The sequence below is a fragment of the Prionailurus bengalensis genome, assembly GCF_016509475.1.
Source record: "Prionailurus bengalensis isolate Pbe53 chromosome B2 unlocalized genomic scaffold, Fcat_Pben_1.1_paternal_pri B2_random_Un_scaffold_46, whole genome shotgun sequence".
NCBI classification, from domain to species: domain Eukaryota; kingdom Metazoa; phylum Chordata; class Mammalia; order Carnivora; family Felidae; genus Prionailurus; species Prionailurus bengalensis.
Genome location: NW_025091153.1, coordinates 279,982 through 302,451, shown reverse-complemented (window position 1 = coordinate 302,451; position 22,470 = coordinate 279,982). Strand labels below are relative to the sequence as shown.

At 41.1% G+C, this 22,470-nt stretch overlaps 1 protein-coding gene across 2 annotated transcripts in view; it reads left to right on the top strand.

Annotated features, from left to right (window-relative positions):
* Positions 1-18,305, top strand: part of LOC122478281 (patr class I histocompatibility antigen, A-2 alpha chain-like) — a 30,393-nt gene extending 12,088 nt beyond the window's left edge. For both annotated transcript variants that reach the window (XM_043571913.1, XM_043571905.1), the window contains exons 8-11: positions 16,798-16,830; positions 16,968-17,015; positions 17,174-17,212; positions 17,953-18,305. The gene's annotated coding sequence lies outside the window, so the exon portion shown is untranslated. The remainder of the gene's footprint in view (positions 1-16,797; positions 16,831-16,967; positions 17,016-17,173; positions 17,213-17,952) is intronic.
* The last annotated feature ends 4,165 nt before the right edge of the window (positions 18,306-22,470 follow it).

Below are 22,470 nucleotides of genomic sequence, written 5' to 3'. Positions count from 1 at the left end.
GTTTTAATTAATGTTCAGTAAGGGGGACCTGGGTGGCTCAGTCGGTTAAGTGTCCGACTTTGGCTCAGGTCATGATCTCACAGTTGGTGAGTTCCAGCCCCGCATCGGGCTCTGTGCCGACTGCTTAGAGCCTGGAGCCTGCTTCAGATTCTGTGTCTCCCTCTCTGTCTCTCTGCCCTTCCCCTGCTCATGCCATGTCTCACTTTCTCTCTCTCAAAAATAAATAAACTTTGAAAAATTAAAAAAAAATTAATGTCCAGTAGCAAGCTAGTAACTTTGAATGGAAATACTCTAGTTCACTTTAGTAATCACTGAGAAGCACTCAGAGGCTTCTGCTGTAAGCTCCAGGACCTGCTGCGCATAGTGCTACTGGACAGAGTACGCCTTTGCACTGCACTCCAGCTTGTATTGTATGCTGTTTGAGCTTGGGCAGTCTTATTTTCACGTACCCTATCCAATTAGTATTGCTTATAGGGTGGATTGACATGCCTTCTGCTTTATAGTACTAGATAGAGAAGCGCTCCCCAGTCAGACATAATACCCATTCTCATGAAACATTCAGGCAAAGGAGACAGACTCTTCACTTAAAGATCATTTAAACATTCCAGTTCCCACCCCGAATTTCTACCTTCATCCTGTAATCTCTTATTTTTCTGTATTTTTCAATCTAATCATAGGCCACATTAGTGCATCAGGAACAGGTTATCGTGCCGCCTTTGCATGTGGCTCCTGTGTAATGGAGTCCTGGAATCTTCTGCTCTCTATCCCCTGATCGTTTTACCCACTCTTATGTACAAGGCTTTGGATCCCCAGCAAGGGGTCAGGTCAAACTACCTTACCTATCTTGTCAATTTTATCTCAGGTAATTTGCCTGACTGTTCCTGATCAGAGTTTTCATTGTGATCTTTGCTTTCTTACTTTTTAAATTCTTCCAAACTGGGGTAATAAGAGCCATCTTATTTGGGGCTTAAAAAAAAAATATATATATATATTAATGTTTACTTACTTATTTTGAGAGAAAGAGAGAGAGTGCACAAGTAGGGGAGGAGCAGAGAGTGAGGAAGAGAGAATCCTAAGCAGGCTCCACGCTGTCAGTGCAGAGCCCAATATGGGGCTTGAACTCACGAACTGTGAGATCATGACCTGAACCGAAATCAAGAGCCAGATGCTCAACCAACTGAGCCACCCAGGCGCCCCTTGTTTGGGGGCTTTTTAACGTTGGGGGCAAGCATGGGGTCTCTTTGGTTTACCCAACCTTCCATAGTGCTGTTTTAAGACCTGTATTTTAACTTCATCAATGTTTTATTTATCCCATTGCTTAATAGACATCTGTATTAGGATTCTCCCAGTCAATGGATAAAGAAACTGTGGTTTATATACACAATGGAGTACTATGTGGCAATGAGAAAGAATGAAATATGGCCCTTTGTAGAAATGCGGATGGAACTGGAGAGTGTGATGCTAAGTGAAATAAGCCATACAGAGGAAGACAGATACCATATGTTTTCACTCTTATGTGGATCGTGAGAAACTTAACAGAAACCCATGGGGGAGGGGGAGAAAAAAAAAGAGGTTAGAGTGGGAGAGAGCCAAAGCATGAGAGACTCTTAAAAACTGAGAACAAACTGAGGGTTGATGGGGGGTGGGAGGGAGGGGAGGGTGGGTGATGGGTATTGAGGAGGGCACCTTTTGGGATGAGCACTGGGTGTTGTATGGAAACCAATTTGACAATAAATCTCATATATTGGAAAAAAAATGAAAAAAAAAAAAAAAGGATTCTCCCAGTCAAGTATCTTGGAACCATGTCACCCAATCAAGTTGACACATAAAATATACAAGTCCATACTTTGTCTACTTGCCACTGATAATGCATCTCCTTAAACCGTACTTAATTTCCAAATAAAAGCAATACCAGGGTCATAAGTTTATTTAAAATTATTCAACTATCCTGAATACAGCTGAAAACACACTAGTGTTACTGCCCTTCAGACCCAAAGACACACACTGACAGAAAGTGAAGGGATGGAAAAACATTTACTATGCAAATGGGAATGAAAATTTAAAAAAGCAAGTGTAGCAATACATAGACAAAATACACTTTATTATTTTTTAATTTAATTTAATTTAATTTAATTTAATTTAATTTGACTTTTTACTTAAATTTTAGTTAGTTAACATACAGTGCATACAGTCCTAAAACTATTGGTTTTAGGAATAGAATTCAGTGATTCCTCACTTACATATAACACCCAGTGCTCATCACTAGTGCCCTCTTTGATACCCATCCCTTATCTAGCCCATCTCCCCACCTCCTTCCATCAGCCCTCAGTTTGTTCTCTATCATTAAGAGTCTCTTGTGTGGGAATGCAAGCTGGTGCAACCACTCTGGAAAACAGTATGGAGGTTCCTTAAAACACTAAAAATAGAGCTACCCTACACCCAGCAATTGCACTACTAGGCATTTAGCCACAGGATACAGGTGTGCTATTTCGAAGGGACACATGTCCCCCATGTTTATAGCAGCACTATCAACAATAGCCAAAGTATGGAAAGAGCCCAAATGTCCATCGATGGATGAATGGATAAAGAAGATGTGGTATATATATATATATATATATATATATATATATATATACAATGGAGTATTACTTGGCAATGAAGAATGAAATCTTGCCATTTGCAGCTATGTGGATGGAACTGGAGGGTATTATGCTAAGCGAAATTAGTCAGAGGAAGACAAAAATCATATGACTTCACTCATATGAGGACTTTAAGAGGCAAAACAGATGAACATAAGGGAAGGGAAACAAAAATAATATAAAAACAGGGAGGGGGACAAAACAGAAGAGACTCATAAATATGGAGAACAAACTGATGGTTGCTGGAGGGGTTGTTGGGGGGGGATGGGCTTAATGAGTAAGGGGTGTTAAGGAATCTACTCCTGAAATCATTGTTTCACTATATGCTAACTAATTTGGATGTAAATTTTAAAAAATAAATAAAATAAAAAAAGAGTCTCTTGTGGAAAAATAAGATAAAAACATAGAGGGAGGCAAACCATAGGAGACTCTTGAATACAGAGAACAAACTGAAGGGCGATCAGAGTGGGGGAGGTTAAATGGGTGACAGGCATTAAGGAGGGCACTCTTCAGGATGAGTACTGGCTGTCATATGTAAGAGATGAATCACTGGGTTCTACTCCTGAGGCCAAGACTACACTGTATGTTAACTAATTTGAGAATAAAATAAAAAGTAAAACAAAAAATAAATGGATAAAGAACAAGGAATGAGTGAAGTGAAAAAAAAGAGTCTCTCATCTTTTGTTTTTCTCTTTCCTCTTTTTTCCCCTTCTCATATGTTCATCTATTTTCTTTTTTTTAAGTTTATTTATTTTGAGAGAGGGAGGGGCAGAGGGAAAGGGAGAGAGATTATCCCAAGCAGACTCTGTGCTGCCAGTGCATAGCCTGATGCAGGGCTCAACTTCACGAACTGTGAGATCATGACCTTAGCCAAAATCAAGAGTCAGACACTCAACCGACTGAGCCAGTCATCTGGTTTATTTCTTAAATTCCACATATAAGTGAAATCATATAGTATTTGTCTTTCTCGACCTGACTTATTTCACTTAACATAATACACTCTAGGTCCATTCACGTCATTGTAAATAAAAAAGAAAAATATTTCATTTTTGATGGCTGAGTAATATTCCATTGTATATATATGCCACCTCTTCTTTATCCATTTATCAGTTGGGCATTTAGGTTCTCTCCATAGTTTGGCTATTGTAGATAATGCTGCTATAAACATCGGGGTGCACGTACTCCTTCGAATCTGTATTTTTGCATCCTTTATGTAAATACCTAATAGTGCCGTTGCAAAATTATAGGGTAGTTCTATTTTTAACTTTTTGAGGAACCTCCATACTGTTTTCCAGGTAGGTACACCGGTTTGCATTTCCACAAGCAGAGTAAGAGGACTCCTCTTTCTCCTATCATGCCAACACCTGTTGTTTCTTTGTTATTAATTCTAGCCATTCTGACAGGTGTGAGGTGGTATCTCATGGTGGTTTTGATTTGTATTTCCCTGATGATGAGTGATATTGAGCATCTTTTCATGTGTCTGATGGCCATCTGTATGTCTTCTTGGACAAGTGTCTATTCATGTCCTCTGCACATTTCGTAACTGGATTATTTGTCTTTTGGGTGTTGAGTCTGGTAAGTTCCTTATAGATTTTTGATACTAACCCTTTATCCAATATGTCATATGCAAATATCTTATCCCATTATGTAGGCTGCCTTTAATTTTTGTTGATTGTTTCCTTCACTGTGCAGAAGTTTTTAACTTGATGAAGTCCTAATAGTTCATGTTTGCTTTTGTTTCCCTTGCCTCTGTGTCTAGTTAGAAGTTGCTCTGTCTGAGGTCAAAGAGGTTGCTGCCTGTGTTCTCCTCTAGGATTTTGATGGTTTCCTGTCTCACATTCAGGTCTTTCATCCATTTTTAGTTTATTTTTGTGTATGGCATAAGCGGTCCAGTTATGTTCTGCATGTTGCTGTCCAGTTTTCTCAACACCGTCTGTTGAAAAAACTGTCTTTTTTCCATTGGATAGTCTTTCCTGTTTTGCTGAAGATTAGTTGACCATATATTTGTGGGTCCATTTCTGGGTTCTCTATTCTGTTCCATTGATCTATAAGTTTGTTTTTGTGAGAGTACCTACTGTCTTGATGATTATAGCTTTGTAATATAACTTGAAGTCTGGAATCATGATACCTCCAGCTTTGCTTTTCTTTTTTAGAATTTCTTTGGCTATTCAGGGACTTTTTTGGTTCTATATAATTTTAGGATTGTTTTTTCTATTTTTGTGAATAATGCTGGTGATGTTTTGATAGGGATCACATTAGACATATTTTTTAAAAAAATTTTTTTTTCAACGTTTATTTTATTTTTGGGACAGAGAGAGACAGAGCATGAACGGGGGAGGGTCAGAGAGAGAGGGAGACACAGAATCGGAAACAGGCTCCAGGCTCTGAGCCATCAGCCCAGAGCCCGACGCGGGGCTCGAACTCACGGACCGCGAGATCGTGACCTGGCTGCAGTCGGACGCTTAACCGACTGCGCCACCCAGGCGCCCCTGATAGGGATCACATTAAATGTGTAGATTGCTTTGGGTAGTATAGACATTTTAACAATGTTTGTACTTCTAATCCATGAGCATGGACTGTTTTTCCATTTCTTTATGTCCTCTTCAATTTTTTTCATAAGTGTTCTGTAGTTTAAGAGTTCAGATATTTTCCCTTTTGGGTTAGGTATCTTATGGTTTTTGGTGTAATTATAAATGGGATCGATTTCTTGATTTCTCTTGCTGATGCTTCATTACTTGTGTATAGAAACACAACAGTGGGGTGCTGGGTGGCTCAGCCAGTTAAGCGTCCAACTCTTGATTTAGGCTCAGTCATGATCTTATGGTTATGAGATCAAGCCCTGTGTTGGGTTCTGTGTGAGCATGTAGCCTTCTTGGGATTCTCTTTCCTCTCTCTCTCTCTCTCTCTCTCTCTCTCTCCCTCTGCTCCTCTCCCCTGCTAGCACTTTCTCTCCCTAAAAGAAAAAAAAAACCCAAAAAACAAAACAAAAAAAGAAATGCATCATATTTCTACACATTGATTTTACATCTTGTGACTGCTGAATTCTAGCAATTTTTGGTGGAGTCTTTCAGGTTTTCTACATGGAGTATCATGTCATCTGTAAATAGTGAAAATTTGACTTCTTCCTTGCTGATTTGGATGCCTCTTTCTTTCTTTCTTTCTTTCTTTCTTTCTTTCTTTCTTTCTTTCTTTCTTTCTTTCATGTTTTTTTTCAATATATGAAGTTTATTGTCAAATTGGTTTCCATACAACACCCAGTGCTCATCCCAAAAGGTGCCCTCCTCAATACCCATCACCCACCCTCCCCTCCCTCCCACCCCCCATCAACCCTCAGTTTGTTCTCAGTTTTTAAGAGTCTCTCATGCTTTGGCTCTCTCCCACTCTAACCTCTTTTTTTTTTCTCCCCCTCCCCCATGGGTTTCTGTTAAGTTTCTCACGATCCACATAAGAGTGAAAACATATGGTATCTGTCTTCCTCTGTATGGCTTATTTCACTTAACATCACACTCTCCAGTTCCATCCGCATTTCTACAAAGGGCCATATTTCATTCTTTCTCATTGCCACATAGTACTCCATTGTGTATATAAACCACAATTTCTTTATCCATTCATCAGTTGATGGACATTTAGGCTCTTTCCATAATTTGGCTATTGTTGAGAGTGCTGCTATAAACATTGGGGTACAAGTGCCCCCATGCATCAGCACTCCTGTATCCCTTGGGTAAATTCCTAGCAGTGCTACTGCTGGGTCATAGGATAGGTCTATTTTTAATTTTCTGAGGAACCTCCACACTGTTTTCCAGAGTGGCTGCACCAGTTTGCATTCCCACCAACAGTGCAAGAGGGTTCCCGTTTCTCCACATCCTCTCCAGCATCTATCTTTCTTTCTTTCTTTCTTTCTTTCTTTCTTTCTTTCTTTCTTTCTTTCTTTCTTTCTTTCTTTCTTTCTTTCTTTCTTGTCTTATTGCTGAGGCTAAGACTTCCAGTACTATCTTAAATTGTAATGGTGAAAGTGGACATCCCTGTCTTATTCCTGACTGTAGAGGAACTGTAGAGACTGTTTATCCCCATTGAGGATGATATTATCTGTGGGTTTTTTGTATATGAACTTTATGATGTTGAGGTATGTTCCATCTATACTTTCTTTGTTGAAGGTTTTTTCTCAAGAATGGATGCTGTGCAAGCGCCTGGGTGGCTCAGTCAGTTAAGCTTCAACTTTGGCTCAGCTCACGATCTTGCAGTTTATGAGTTCAATCTCCGCATCAGGCTCTGTACTGACAGTGTGGAGCCTGGAGCCTGCTTCGGATTCTGTGTCTCCCTCTCTCTCTGCCCCTTCCCTGCTCACACTCTTTCTCTCAAAAATGAATAAGCAGTAAAATATATTTAAAAAAAAGGAATGGATACTGTATTTTGTCAAATGCCTTTTCTGAATCTATTGACAGCATCATATGGTTCTTATCCTTTCTTTTATTAATGTGGTGCATCACATTGATTGATTTGTGAATATTGAACCACCTCTGCACCCCAGGAGTAAATCCTACTTGATCATGGTGAGTAATTCTTTTAATGTTGGATTCAATTTGCTAGTATCTTGCTGAGAACTTTTGCATCCATGTTTATCATGGATATTGATCTGAAATTCTCCTTTGTAGTGGGGTTTTTGTCTGGTTTTGGAATCAATATAATGCTGTCCTCATAAAAGGTGTTTGGAAGTTTTCCTTCCATTTCTATTTTTTGGAACCGTTTGAGAAAAATAGGTATTAACTCTTCTTTAAATGTCTGGTAGAATTCCCCCGGGAAGCCATGTGGTCTTGGACTATTGTTTGTTGGGTAATTTGTGATTAATGATCAATATCTTTGCTGGTTATGGGTTTGATCAAATTTTCTTCTTGTTTCAGTTGTGGTAGTTTGTATGTTTCTAGGAATATATCCATTTCTTCCAGATTGCCCAATTTGTTGGTGCATAAATTTTCCTCGTATTCTCTTGTGATTGTATTTCTGTGGTGTTGGTTGTGATCTCTCCTCTTTCATTCATGGTTTTGTTTATTTGGGTCCTTTCTCTCTCTCATAAGTCTGACTAGGGGTTTATCACTTTTATTAATTCTTTTAGCCCCTAGAGTGAAAGCTTCAGGACATGTGTTTACCTTACACCCAGTCACTCCTCAGGACACTCTTCAGAAGCTGGTCTGTGTTGCGATCTATTCACCTCCTGAACACTGCTGGTTCAGAGTTTCCTGGGTACCTGAAGGGTGTTACACCAGTATGGAACTCAGTATGGAAAACTGTAATCCTTAAATTTCTGTATGATTTAACTTTCTTCTTTATAAGTCTTGCTTTATAGTAATAAAATTATTTTAATTAAAAAATAATTCTTCCAGAGAACCAGCTCTTAGTTTCATTGATCTGTTCTACTCTTTGTTTGCTTCTATATCACTTATTTTTCTCCTAATCTTTATTATTTCCTCTTTTTCTGCTGGCTCTACACTTTATTTGCTCTTCTTTTTCTAGCTCCTTTAGGTGTAAAGTTAGGTTGTGTTTTGCTTCTTGAGGTAGGCATTATTGCAATATACTTCCCTCTTAGGACCACCTATGCTGCATCCCAAAGGTTTTGGACTGTCATGTTTTCATTTTCACTTGCTTCCATGTATTTTTAAAATTTCTTCTTTAATTTCTTGGTTAACCCATTCATTCTTTAGTAGGATATTCTTTAATCTCTATGTATTTGTGGTCTTTCTAAATTTTTTCTTGTGGTTGACTTCAAGTTTCATAGTGTTGTGGTCTGAAAATGTGCATGGTATGATCTTAATCTTTTGTACTTGTTGAGGGCTGATTTGTGACCCAGTATGTGATCTATTCTGGAGAATGTTCTTTGTGCACTCGAAAAGAATGTGTATTCTGCTGCTTTAGGATGGAATGTTCTGAATATATCTGTTAGGTCCATCCAGTCCAGGGTGTCATTCAAAGCCATTGTTTCCTTGTTGATCTTCTACTTGGGTGATCTGTCCATTGTTGTAAGTGGGATGTTAAAGTCCCTTACTATTATTGTGTTATTATCAATGAGATTTTCAATGTTTAGTATTAATTGATTTATATATTTGGGTGTTCCAAGTTAGGGGGCATAATATTTATAATTATTAGATCTTCTTGATGGATAGACCCTTTAATTATGATATAGTGCCCTTCTTCATCTCTTGTTACAATTTCTGTTTTAAAATCTAGTTTGTCTGATATCAGTACAGCTACTATGGCTTTCTTTTGATGTCTGTTAACATGATAGATGGTTCTCCATCTCCTCAGTTTCAATTTGTAGGTGTCTTTAGGTCTAAAATGAGTCTCTTGTAGGTAGCATATAGATGGATCTTGTATTTTTTATCCATTCTGATACCCTATGTTTTTTGATTGGTACATTTAGTCCACTTATATTCAGAGTAATTATTGATAGATATGAACTTAGCCACTGCCATACGGTGTTTCTGGTGATGTTTTCTGTTCCTTTCTAGCCTTTGTTGCTTTTGGTCTTTCTTTCCCACTCAAAGCATCCTCTTTTCCCTTTAACATGTCTTGCAGAGCTGGTTTAGTGATCACAAACTCCTTTAGATTTTGTTTGTCCGAGAATCTGTTTATCTCTCCTATTCTAAATGACAGCCTTGCTGGATAAAGTATTCTTGGCTGCATGTTTTCCCCATTCAGCACCTTGAATATATCATGGCACTCCCTTCTGGCCTGCCAAGTTTCTGTGAACAGACCTACTGCAAATCTGATTTGTCTTTTCTTGTAGGTTAATGACTTTTTTCTATTGCTGCTTTCAGGATTCTTTTCTTGTCTGTGTATTTTGTGAATTTGACTATGATATGTCTTGGTGTGGGCCAGCTTTTATTCATTTTGATGGGAGTTCTCTGTGCTTCTTGAATTTTGATGTCTGTTTTCTTCCCCAGATTAGGGAACTTTTCAGCTATCATTGCTCAAATAAACCTTCTCCCCCCTTTCATTCTGTTCTTCTTCAGGGACTCCTATGATACCAATATTAATACATCTTAAGGGATCACTGAGTTCCCTAAGTCTACATTCATGATCTAATACTTGTCTTTACCTCTTCTTTTCAGCTTCATTATTTTCCATAATTTTTCTTCTATATCACTGATTTTTTCCTCTGCTTCATCCATCCTTGTTGTAATTGCGTCCAGTCAGTTTTGCATATCAGGTATAGTACTTTTTATTTTGGCCTGAGTAGTTTTTAGTTATTTTTTCTCTTCAGTAAGGGACTGTCTAGTGTTTTCTATGCTTTTTCAAGGCCAGCTAGTATCTTTATGATTGTTGTTTTCAATTCTAGTTCAGGCATCTTATATCAGTTTTCATTAAACCCCTGGCCATTACTTCTCCCTGTTCTTTCTTTTGGGGTGAATCCCTCCATCTTGTCATTTTTTCTAGGTCACTTCTTTTTTGTGTGAATGTTAGGAAAGTCTGTTATATTCCTGCTCTGAGAATAGTGGCTATATTAAGAAGAGGTCTTATACCGTCTTGGGCCTGGTGCTTCAGGAGGTGTTTCAGATTGTGCATTCTGCTGTTGTGTTTTGGCTGTTCCTTCCCTCAGGTCAGTCCTCTGCAGAGTTTCTTCTTGCCTGTGTGTGGGGTGTTTGGACCTTGTCCACTGTGTGGCAAATTTTAACCAGGTATGTTTTGGTCTGCTTGGTAGAAGAAGCTAGATCCTGTTTTCCCTAGAGCTGAAGCTTTGAAGCACTCTATGATCATAGACTTGGTGCATGCCAGGGGTTTGTGCTGGTATTCTGGGGGAGGGGCCTGCTGCACTGATTCTCTGGTGGACATGCCCTTCGTGGAAATGCACCTGCAGGACACAGGGGGATGGGGCTTTGTGTAAGCCTTCACTGGGGGGTACTGTGTTGCTCACTGAAGTCAGTCAGTGCTGATGGGGGGGGGATGGCATCGTTCTGTTCTCTCCTCCAGGGAGCAGGGAGTTCACGCCTGCCAGTCTTCAGAAAGCCCCCACAGAAAAGCACACAATGACCCCTCTTGTGTCCCTGGTTTCCATCAGATCTCTGCCTTCACCCTGTCTGTGTCTAAGCTGTCTGTCTACCAGGCTGCACAGTACTCCCATGTTTCATCTCAGGCATGCAGCCGGGTTTCAAAACTCCAGATTTTAAGGATCCGTACAGCTCAGACTCATACTGAGCCTCTGAGGGAGGATCTTGCCACACTGTGATCTGTGCTGGTTTGTCCCAGAAAACAGTTGCATGAACGCACAGAGGTTTGGTGTTTATGGTAAAGTGCAGCAAAAAGCTGGTACCAAGGTTTGCTGCCTTCAACCGGTGTCTTTGTTCCTATGCTAGTGAACAGGGCAGCACTTTGGTGGTGCTAGTTCTTTTGTCCTTGGAGATGCCATGCCACTACTCCCAAATACACTCCTAGAAAGGCAACTGTTTCAACCTGAGCGATCCAAGGGATCCTCAGACTACACTGTCTGCTCCTGGGTCTCCACCCTCCTTCCCTTCCAGAGCACTACTGAGCCTGCCAGGCAAGACCCCAGTGATGGTGCAGATTTCTAAAACCTCAGAATTCGAGCTCCACTGCTTATAAAAACTTGCAATAGTGAGCCCCTCTCCTTTGGTTTTGGGGAAGTGTTTTTCTTGTGCAATCCCCTACGCGTGCTTTCTCTCTCTCTCTGTCTGGCTCCTCTCTTCGTGACCAGGACTCTCTCCCCTCTACAACACCTGAAATTCTCCCCCCATCCCATCAACTTTCCATAGCTCCTATCTTCCATGATGTGCTGTTTTTCTGCCTCTGGTTGTGTAGTCTTTAGATTAATTTCTTGGGTGTTCAGAATGATTTGATCTTTATCTAGCTGTGTTCAAGGGATAAGGTAAGCTTAGGGTTGCCCCTACTCCTCTCCCATCTTAACTCCTTCTCTTGCAAATTATATATCTGATAAGGGGTTAATACCCCAAAGATATAATTAACGCATACTGTTTAACATCAAACCTCCCAAACAATATGATTAAAAAATGGGCAGAAGATGGGGCATCTGAGTGGCTCAGTCAGTTAAGCATCCAACTTCAGTTCAGGTCATGATCTCATGGTTCAGGAGTTAGAGCCCCGCGTTGAGTTCTGTGCTGACAGCTCAGAGCTTGGAGCCTGCTTCAGATTCTCTGTCTTCTTCTCTCTCTGCCCCTCCCCAACCTGCACTCTCTCTCTCTCTCTCTCTCTCTCTCTCTCTCTCTCTCTCTCTCTCTCTCTCTATCTCTCTCAAAAAGTAACTAAACATTAAGAAAATTTAAAAAAATGGGCAGAGGATTTGAATAGACATTTTCCCATTGAAGCAGGCAAATAGCCAACACACAAATGAAAAGATGTTCAAAATCACTACTCATCAGGGAAATGCAAATCAAAACCACAATGAGATATCACCTCACACCTGTCAGAATGGCCAACATTAACAACTCAGGCAACAACAGATGTTGGCAAAGATGCAGAGAAAGAGGATCTCTTTTGCATTGCTGGTGGGAATGCAAACTGGTGCAGCCACTCTGGAAAAGAGTATGGAGTTTCCTCAAAAAATCAAAAATAGAACTATCCTACGACTCAGCAATTGCACTACTAGGTATTTATCCAAGGGATACAGGTATGTTGTTTTGAAGGGGCACATGCTATAAACCAAAGTAGTCCTAAGAGGAAAGTATATTGCAACACAGGTCTCACTCAAGAGAAAGAAAAGCCTCAAATACACAACCTAACCTTATACCTAAAGGAGTTAGAAAAGGAACAGAAAGCAAAGCCTAAAGCCAGCAGAAGGGAAATAATAAAGACTAGAGCAGAAATAAACAATATAGAAACAAACAAAACAAAATAAAACAACAACAAAATAACAGAAACAGATCAATGAAACTAAGCTGGTTATTCAAAAAAATTAATAAAATTGACAACCCCCTAGCTAGACTTATCAAAAAGAAGAGATATAACCCAAATAAATAAAATTGTGAATGAAAGAGGAGCGATAACAACCAACACCATGGAAATGCAAACAATTATAAGACAATATTATGAACAATTATATGCCAACAAACTGGGAAATATGAAAGAAATGGATAAATTCCTAGAAACATACAACCTGCAAAAAAACTGAAACAAGAAGAAGTAGAAAATTTGAACAGATGCATAATTAGCAAATAAATTGAATCAGTAATCAAAAATTTCCCAACAAACAACAGTCCAGGGCCAGATAGCTTCCCAGGGGAATTTTACCAAACATTTAAAGAAGAGTTAATACCTATTCTTCTCAAACTGTTCCAAAAAATAGAAATGAAAGGAAAACTTCCAAACTCATTCTACAAGCTTAGCATTACCTTAATTCCAAAACCAGACAAAGACCCCACTAAAAAGGAGAATTATAGACCAATATCCCTGATGAAACTGGATGCAAAAATTTTCAACAAAACACTAGCAAATTGAATTCAACAGTACATTAAAAGAATTATTCACAGGGGCGCCTGGGTGGCTCAGTCGGTTGAGCGTCCGACTTCGGCTCAGGTCATGATCTCACGGTTCGTGAGTTCAAGCCCCGCGTCGGGCTCTGTGCTGACTGCTCAGAGCCTGGAGCCTGTTTCAGATTCTGTGTCTCCCTCTCTCTCTGACCCTCCCCCGTTCATGATCTGTCTCTCTCTGTCTCAAAAATAAATAAACATTAAAAAATTAAAAAAAAAAGAATTATTCACAATGACCCAGTGGAACTTATTCCTGGGCTGCAGGGCTGGTTCAATATTTGCAAATCCATCAAGGTGATACACTCATTAATAAAAGCAAAGAACAATATGATCTCAATAGATGCAGAAAAAGCATTTGACAAAATACGCCATCCTTTCTTGATAAAAACCCTCAAGAAAACAGGGATAGGAGGAACATACTTCAACATCATAAAGGCCATATATGAAAGACCCATTTGGAATTCTCTGTCTCTCTCTCTCTGCCTCTCCCCCACTCACTTTCTCTCTCAAAATAAATAAACAACAACAAAAATATTCTCTCTTTCCCTCTGCCCCCTCCCCAACTCGTGCAAGCACTGTCTCTAAAATTAAAATAAATCTTAAAAATAAAATACAACTAAGGGGCACCTGGGTGGCTCAGTTGGTGAAGCATCTGACTTCAGCTCAGGTCATGATCTTGAGGTTCATGAGTTCTAGCCCTGAGTCAGGCTCTGTGCTGACACCTCAGAACCTGGAGCCTGCTTCGGATTCTGTGTCTCCCTCTCTCTCTGCCCCTCCACTGCTTGCACCTCTGTCTCTGTCTCTGTCTCTCTGTCTCAAAAATAAATAAAACATTTTTAAAAATCTAATAAAAAATAAAAACACAACTATGAATCCTCTATTTTATTCCCCCTTTGCTTCTTTGTTTTGTTTTTTAAATTTCACATATGAGTGAAATCAATTAACAAAGAGAAAAAGGGAGAGAGAGAGAAACAAAGAAATAGACTGTTAACTATACAGAACAGACTGATGGTTACCAGAGGGGAAGCCGGTGGAGGGATGGGTGAAATAGTTCGTGGGGATTAAGAATTACACTTGTGATGAGCACAGAGTGATGTATAGAATTGTTGAATCACTGTATTGTACACTTGAAACTAATATTACACAGTATATTAACTAAGTAGAATTTAAAACTTAAAAAAATTTTTTTAATATTTATTTATTTTTGAGAGAGAGAGAGAGAGAGACAGAGTGTGAGATGGGGAGAGAAAGAGAAAGACACAGAATCCAAAGCAGGCTCCAGGCGCTGAGCTGTCAGCACTTAGCCAACGTGGGGCTTGAACTCACAAGCTACAAGATAATGACCTGAGCTGAAGTTGGATGCTTAACTGAGTGAGCTACACAGGTGCCCCTAAATTAAAACTTAAAAAAAAACAACCATAAAAGAGACACAAATTATATATATATATATATATAAAGTGCAACAACTTAGGAGCTTTATGAGTCTGATTGCAATATTCTTAGACACATTTCTACACCAAGGGGCTAACTAAAATCACCACAACCAGAGCGAGGCCAGTGAACGAAGCTGAGTGGATCGCAGGTCACGAGTCTCCCTATCTCCCATGGGCAGGACAGCGTCTTCTCTAGACTCTGGTTTGGAGCTTCCTCTGGAGGCCTCAGAATCCAACCCTGACCCTCCACCCAGGGAGACCCCGCAGGGATTCCTCCACTGTTGAATTGGAAACTGGTTGTGACCAATCACCACCCCCCATCATTGAGGCAGGCAGGCAGGCGGTGCTTCAAGGGAGTGGGACTATGTGCAGGGCTGACTTTGGGGGCATGGTCTGGGTCTCACCTTCCAGGTGACCTATGGTTGCCCGGTGGGTTCGTGGGTTCTTATGGACCCCTGCTCAGTAGACATTGGCAGTTTGCCTACAACTGTGCCTGAATGAGGACCTGTGTTCCTGAACCGTGGCGGACACACACAGGTCACCTGCCACAAGTGGCAGGCGGCCAGTGTGGCGGAGCATCAGAGGAACTACCTGGAGGTCAAGTGCATGCGTGGTATAGGCTCCGTACGTACCTGGAGAAAGGGAAGGAGAGGTTGCAGCGCGCAGTTGGGAGGGTCACCTCAGCACTTCTGCGATCTCTCCAGAGACTAGGGCTGTGCTCCCTGGAAGAGGGGAGGAAAATGGAATAGATGCCCGAATACCATAGGTCAGGAGTCGAGGGATTAAGCCTTGGCTGTTCAGATCCTCTGCCAGAAGAGTGACTAACTAGCCTAGAGGTCCAGCTCTTCTCTCAGAAACAATGAAGGGATCCAGTCCCCCAGGGATGGAGGAAGAAACCATCCATCCCTGCAATAACCAACTAGCAATACCCTCTGGTTCTCTGTTAGCAGCTTTAAGAATTGTGGGGGACTTTCTCTCTCAGGCCTTGTTCTCTGCCCCATGTACTATGTGTTTGAACTTTTCTGAGTCACTCTGCTTCCACCCAGGTCAGAAGCAGAAATCCTTTTCTTCCCTCAGAGAGCTATAGCCTCCTAGTCTGTCCTGTCTTGTCTTCATCCTAGAACTTTTCAAGGAATAAGAAATGATCTCAGGTCCCTGTGTCCAGGCTGGCATCTGGGTTTTGTGCTCCCTTCCCCCACTTCAGTTGCCACATCCATTCTCAGGATAGTCACATGAATGCTGCTGGTGTGACCTATGACCAAAGCAATTTTTTTTTAATTTTCTGAGCCTTTTTCTCAGATTCCCCAAAGACACACATGACCTACCACCCCCTCTGACATGAGGTGACCCTGAGGTTCTGGGCCTTGGGCTACCCTGCAGAGATTACTCTGACCTGGCAGCATGACAGGGAGGACCACACCTGGACACGGCACTTGTGGACACCAGACTTTTGGGGGATGGGACCTTCCAGAAGGGGGCAGCTATGGTGGTGCCTTCTGGAGAGGAGCAGAGATACATGTGCCACAGGCAGCATGGTGGAACTGCCTAAGCCCCTCATGCTGAGACAGGATAAGGGGGGAGACCTGGACATAGACCCTCTTCTCAGAGGAATCAGGAGCTCTTGTGGAGAACTCCAGCAGGGTGGGGGCTGATTCCTGGGGTCAGGGCCCTCACCTTCCTTCCCCTCCCCAAAGTCACTTCTCAGCCCTCCATCCCCATCATGGGCATCATTGCTGGTCTGGTTCTCCTTGGAGCTGTGGTCTGGCATTGAGATCTGGAGGAAGAAGAGCCCAGGTAGGGAAGAGGTGGGAGGATCTGAGTTTTCTGACTCCACTGAAGGGTTTCAAGTCCAGGTGGCATATTGTCCTGCTTTGTTAATAAGAAGTACCATCCACATGCATGTGCTTGCTCCTTCTGGAGCTGACTGATGACACTCACACTTTTAGTAAATCACATGTGAAAGTGAAGGGCAAATTTTCACCCTAATGAATCTGATGATGGGGACCTGATTCCCAACAGTCATAGGACAGAAGGGAATTCCCCTGCTGAGGACAGACTCCAGAAGTGCAGTTGGTCTGGTCCACATACATGTACTTTTCTTATGTTTTCTGATCCTGCCTTGGGTATGGTTAAGAGTTCTGGAAACTTTCCTGGGATCCAGGACTAGGGAGATTCCTTTAGGACATCATAGCTTTCTCCCTGGTCCTCTGTCATGATGTCTTCTTCCCACAGGAGGAAAAGGACTGAGCTACTCTCATGCTGCATGTAAGTATGAAGGGGGTGATCCCAGAAACCCTGGGATAGTGTAGACAGGACCCCATGGGGAGCTCACCCCCCACCATAGCTCCTCCTTTAGTCTCATTTCCCATGGCTCTGATCATGTCCTGTTTGTTCTACCCCAGGTGATGACGGTGCCCAGGGCTCTGATGTGTCTCTCACAACTCCTAAAGGTAAGGCCCTGGGAGACCTGAAGTGTGGGGTTGAGCAGAGGGGGCACGACTGGGTTATGGGGATTCTTTGAGTGGGACATTTTGAGCATATGGTGGGCTGCTCATAATGTCACCACTTAAAGCGACTGGAATTTGTTCATGATTATTTTCTTTCACAGTGTGAGCCAGCCACCTTGTGGGGGACTAAGTAATACAAGGTTAGTTCTCAATCCCACTCCCCATTGTGACTTCAGGAATCTCTGACTGCACTTTCTTTCTGCAAAGTGTGTCTGAATGTGACTTAGCATAATGAGAGGAGGTGGAGAGACTGGCCCAACACGCTGCCCACCACGACACCTCCCCACATTGACCTTTGCCCCTTTCTAATCTACTTTCTTGTTCTAGCAGAGGCAGGACTAGATGTCTCTATCTCTGTCTTAACTTCACATTGCACTGAGTTGCAACATTTTTTATATTGAAAATAGGAATCTGAATATAAATTTGGTTTTTTTTTCCACATTCTTATCATGGGGCGTTGCTTGATGGGTTATTTAAAAGAGATGATTCCTTACATTTGAGAAAAGAAATAAATGGAAGCACTGAGAACCTTCCAGAATACACATGTTTGCTGTGCTTCGTCTGTTGCATGTGGTTACAGGAGAGGCTGTGAGGCACCAGCATGGATGGGACTGTGACCAGTTGGTGCTCAGTGCATTTTGGGCTTTGACATGGTCACTCCTAAGCAGAGTCATTTTCTCTGCTCCTTTGTCCTTGTCTCTTCAGTGGAACTTTGTCCCACCAGGATCTGTGATGACAGGGACTGGGACATCACCCAGGCCTGTGCTGTGTCCAGGACAGAGATAGTTTATGTGGCCAGGTCAGCCTAAGGTCAGGCTTGGGTTAGGCCCTCAGCCCCCATCTTTGAATTTTTGATTTTTTTTCCTTTGTTTCCTTAAAGGATTGTGCCCATTCCTGCTCTTATTTTGAGCAATGGGGAACACTTATAGACTGTGTGGTTATGAGAGATCCAAACACCAAGAGCTCCTGAGGCTTTGGGTTTGTCACATATGCCACTGTGGAGAAGGTGGATGCAGCCATGAATGCAAGACCACACAAGTTGGATGTAAGAGTTGTAGAACCAAAGAGGGCTGTCTCCAGAGAAGATTCTCAAAGACCTGGTGCTCACTTAACTGTGAAAAAGACTTTTGTCAGTGGCATTAAAGAAGATACTGAAGGACATCATGTAAGAGATTATTTTGAACAGTATGGGAAAATTGAAGTGATTGAAATCATGACTGACCGAGGCAGTGGCAAAAAGAGAGACTTTGCTTTTGTAACGTTTGATGACCATGACTCAGTAGACAAGACTGTCTACAACACCATACTGCGAATGGTCACAACTGTGAAGTAAGGAAAGCTCTATCTTTTTTTTTTTTAATTTTTTTTTTCAACGTTTATTTATTTTGGGACAGAGAGAGACAGATCATGAACGGGGGAGGGGCAGAGAGAGAGGGAGACACAGAATCGGAAACAGGCTCCAGGCTCTGAGCCATCAGCCCAGAGCCCGACGCGGGGCTCGAACTCACAGACCGTGAGATCGTGACCTGGCTGAAGTCGGACGCTTAACCGACTGCGCCACCCAGGCGCCCCAGGAAAGCTCTATCTAAGCAAGAGATGGCTGGTACTTCATCCAGCAAGGAGATCGAAGTGGTTCTGGAAACTTTGGTGGTGGTCATGGAGGTGGTTTTGGTGGGAATGACAACCTGATAGTCTGTTATAGGATCCAGCTCTTGTCTACACCAGTTTATACTTACAAATAAGTGGAGTGGCATTGTAGGCCAGTGAAGTGACTACTCAAAATGTCTTTTCCCTGTGTTTGTTCTTACTAGATTTTAAAGATCCAGTCTGTGCACTGACATTTTATATTAATTTTTTATACTTCCTCATACTTGGATATATTTCTAAGGAAAGGATCCCTAACATTTATCCAGTTTTTTTTTGTTGTTGTTTATTTATTTTTGAAAGAGAGAGAGAGAGAGAGCGTGCACAAACGGGGGAGGGGCAGAGATAGAAGTGGGACAGGGTATCTGAAGTGGGCTCTGCAACTGACAGCAGTGAGCCCGAGGAGGGGCTCAAACTCATGAGCCATGATACCATGACTTGAGCCGAAGTGGTACACTCAACCAACTGAGCCACCCGGGTGCCCCTAACATTTATCAGTTTTTATGTAACACCTCCAAAAAGCTTTTTTTTTTTTTTTAAATCTAGTTTCTTAGTTTAAAGATAGTTCTATTCAAATGTGGTCTACAAATAGCTGATCAGCAAATTGTTTAGTAGACTCAAGGGAATAATATAAATCCTTATATTTTGCTTATAAGGAAACCTTTGTAGAGCTTTCCAGTGTACTCTCACTCTCCAGTTCTCATGGTGGGCTGGTAACAAAACATTGTAGACTGGTATAGACTAGCGTTGGCTCACAGACTACAAATAGCTTTAGTTTAGATGGACTTGCTTCCTAGCACCTGTCCTGGTCAGGTAAATACTAGTTATTATCATTATTTAAAAAAAATTTTTAACGTTTATTTATTATTGAGAGACAGAGAGGCACAGAGCATGAGCAGGGGAGGGGCCGAGGGATGGAGAGACACAGAATCTGAAGCAGGCTCCGTGCTCTGAGTCGTCAGCACAGAGCCTGATGTGGGGCTCAAATTCACAAACTGCGAGATCATGACCTGAGCCAAAGTCGGACACTTAACTGACTGAGCCACCCAGGCGCCCCAAATACTAGTTATTATTAAGAAGTTAATGAGGTTCCATTTTCAGTAATGTGGTCTTTTTTAATTGCAGTATAGTTGACACACACTGTAACATTAGTTTCATGTGTACAACATAGTGATTTGACAACTCTACGTGATGCTATGCTCACCACAATGTATAGCTACCATCTGTTATCATACAATGCTATAACCATACCACTGACTATATTCTCTATGCTGTAGCTTTCACCCCTGTGACTTAAATAAAAGCCTGTACCTCACAGTTCCCCTTCACCCATTTTGCCCTTCCCCCACTTACCTCCCCCTGACAACCATCAATTTGTTCTCTATGAGTCTGTTTCTACTTTTGTTTGTGTTTCTTCATTTGTTCTGTTTTTTAGATTTCACAGGTAAGTGAAATCATATGGTATTTTTCTTTTTCTGCCTGACTTATTTCACTTAACATAAGTCCATCCATGTTGCCAAAATGGCAAGATTTCACAATTTTATGGCTAAGTAATATTCCACTGCATATATACTCCACATCTTCCTTATTCATTCATCCATTGATGGACACTTAGGCTGTTTCCATAACTTAGCTATTGTAAATAATGCTACAATAAATATAGGAGTGCATGTATCCCTTTGAATTAGCGTTTTTGCTTTTTCAGGTAAATACCCAGTAGTGGAATTATTGGATCATATGATATTCCTATTTTTAATTTTTCCACAATGGTTGTACCAGCTTACATTCCCACCAACAGTGTACAAGGGTTCCTTTTTCCCCACATCCTCACCAACACTTGTTATTTCCTGTCTTTTTTATTTGAGCCATTCTGACAGGTATGATATCTCACTGTGTTTTTGTTTCTTTCTTTTTTCTTTATTTTTTTTAATTTACATGCAAGTGAGTTAGCATATAGTGCAACAATGTTTTCAAGAGTATATTCCTTAATGCCCCTTACCCATTTAGCCCATCCCCACCCCCCACAATCCTTCCAGTAACCCTCTATTTGTTCTCCATATTTAAGAGTCTTTTATGTTTTGTCTCCCTCTTTGTTTTTATATTTTTGCTTCCCTTCCCTTATGTTCATCTATTCTGTGTCTTAAAATTCTCATATGAGTGAAATCATATGATATTTGTCTTTCCCTGACTGACTAATTTTGCTTAGCATAATACCCTCTAGTTCCATCCACCCAGTTGCAAATGGCAATATTTCATTCTTTTTGATTGCCAAGTAATACTCCATTGTATATATATACCATGTCTTCTTTATCCCTTCATCCACTGATGGACATTTAGGCTCTTTCCATACTTTGGCTATTGTTGATAGTGCTGTTATAAACCCATTTTTTCCTTGTTGATCTTCTGTTTAGGTTATCTGTCCATTGCTACAAGTGGGGTGTGAAAGTCCCCTACTATTATTATATTACTATTAGTGGGCTTCTTTAAGATTTTTATTAATTGAGGGTGCCTGGGTGGCTCAGTCAGTTGAGTGTCTGACTCTTGATTTCGGCTCAGGTTATGATCTCATGGTTTGTGAGATCAAACCCTGCATTGGGTTCCATCCTGATGGCGTGGAGCCTGCTTGGGATTCTATCTCTCTCCTCTCTCTCTGCTTCTTCCCCCTCGCTTGTGCTTTCTCTCTCTCTTTATCTTAAAATAAAATAAACATTTAAATTTGTTATTAATTGATTTATATATTTGGCTGTTTTCACATTAGGGGCATAAATATTTGCAATCGCTAGATCTCAAAAAAAATTTTTTTAATGTTTATTTTAGAGAGAGAGAGAGAGAGAGAGAGAGAGACAGAATGTGAGCAGGGAGGGGCAGAGGGAGAGGGAGACACAGAATTTGAAGCAGGCTCCAGGCTCTGGGCTCCGGGCTATAAGCACAGAGCTTGATGTGGAGCTTGAACCCACAAACTGTGATATCATGACCTCAGCCAAAGTCAGACACTCAACCGACTCAGTCTCCCAGGTACCTGGAAATTGTTAGATCTTCTTGTTGGATAGACCCTTAATTATGATATAATGCCCTTCTTCACCTCTTGTTACAGTCTTTGGTTTAAAATCTAGTTTGTCTGATATCAGTATGGCTACTCTGGCTTTCTTTTGGCATCCATTAGTATGATAGATGGGTCATCATCTCCTCACTTTCAATCTGCAGGTGTCTTTAGGTCTAAAATGACTCTCTTGTAGGCAACATATATATGGATCTTTTTAAAAATCCATTCTGATATCCTATGTCTTTTGATTGGAGCATTTAGTCCAGTTACATTCAGAGTAATCAGTGATGGATATGGATTTGGTGCCATTGTATTACCTGTAAAGTTGTTGTTCCTGTAGATTGTCTCTGTTCCTTTATAGTCTTTGTTGCTTTTGGTCTCTCTTTTCTTCTCAAAGAGTCCCCTTTAATATTTCTTGCAGAGCTGGTTTAGTGTTCATGAACTCCTTTAATTTTTGCTTGTCTTAGAAACTATTTATCTCTCCTTCTATTCTGAATGATAGCCTTGCTGGATAAAATATTCTTGGCTGCATATTTTCCCCATTTAGCACATTGAATATATCATTTCCCTTCTATCTGCCAAGTTAGTGGTCTGCTGCTAATCTTATGTGTCTACCCTTTTAGGTTAAGGACCTTTTGTCCCTACCTGCTTTCAGAATTCTCGTTTTCTTTGTATTGTGCAAGTTTTACTTCTATATGTCTTGGTGTTGAC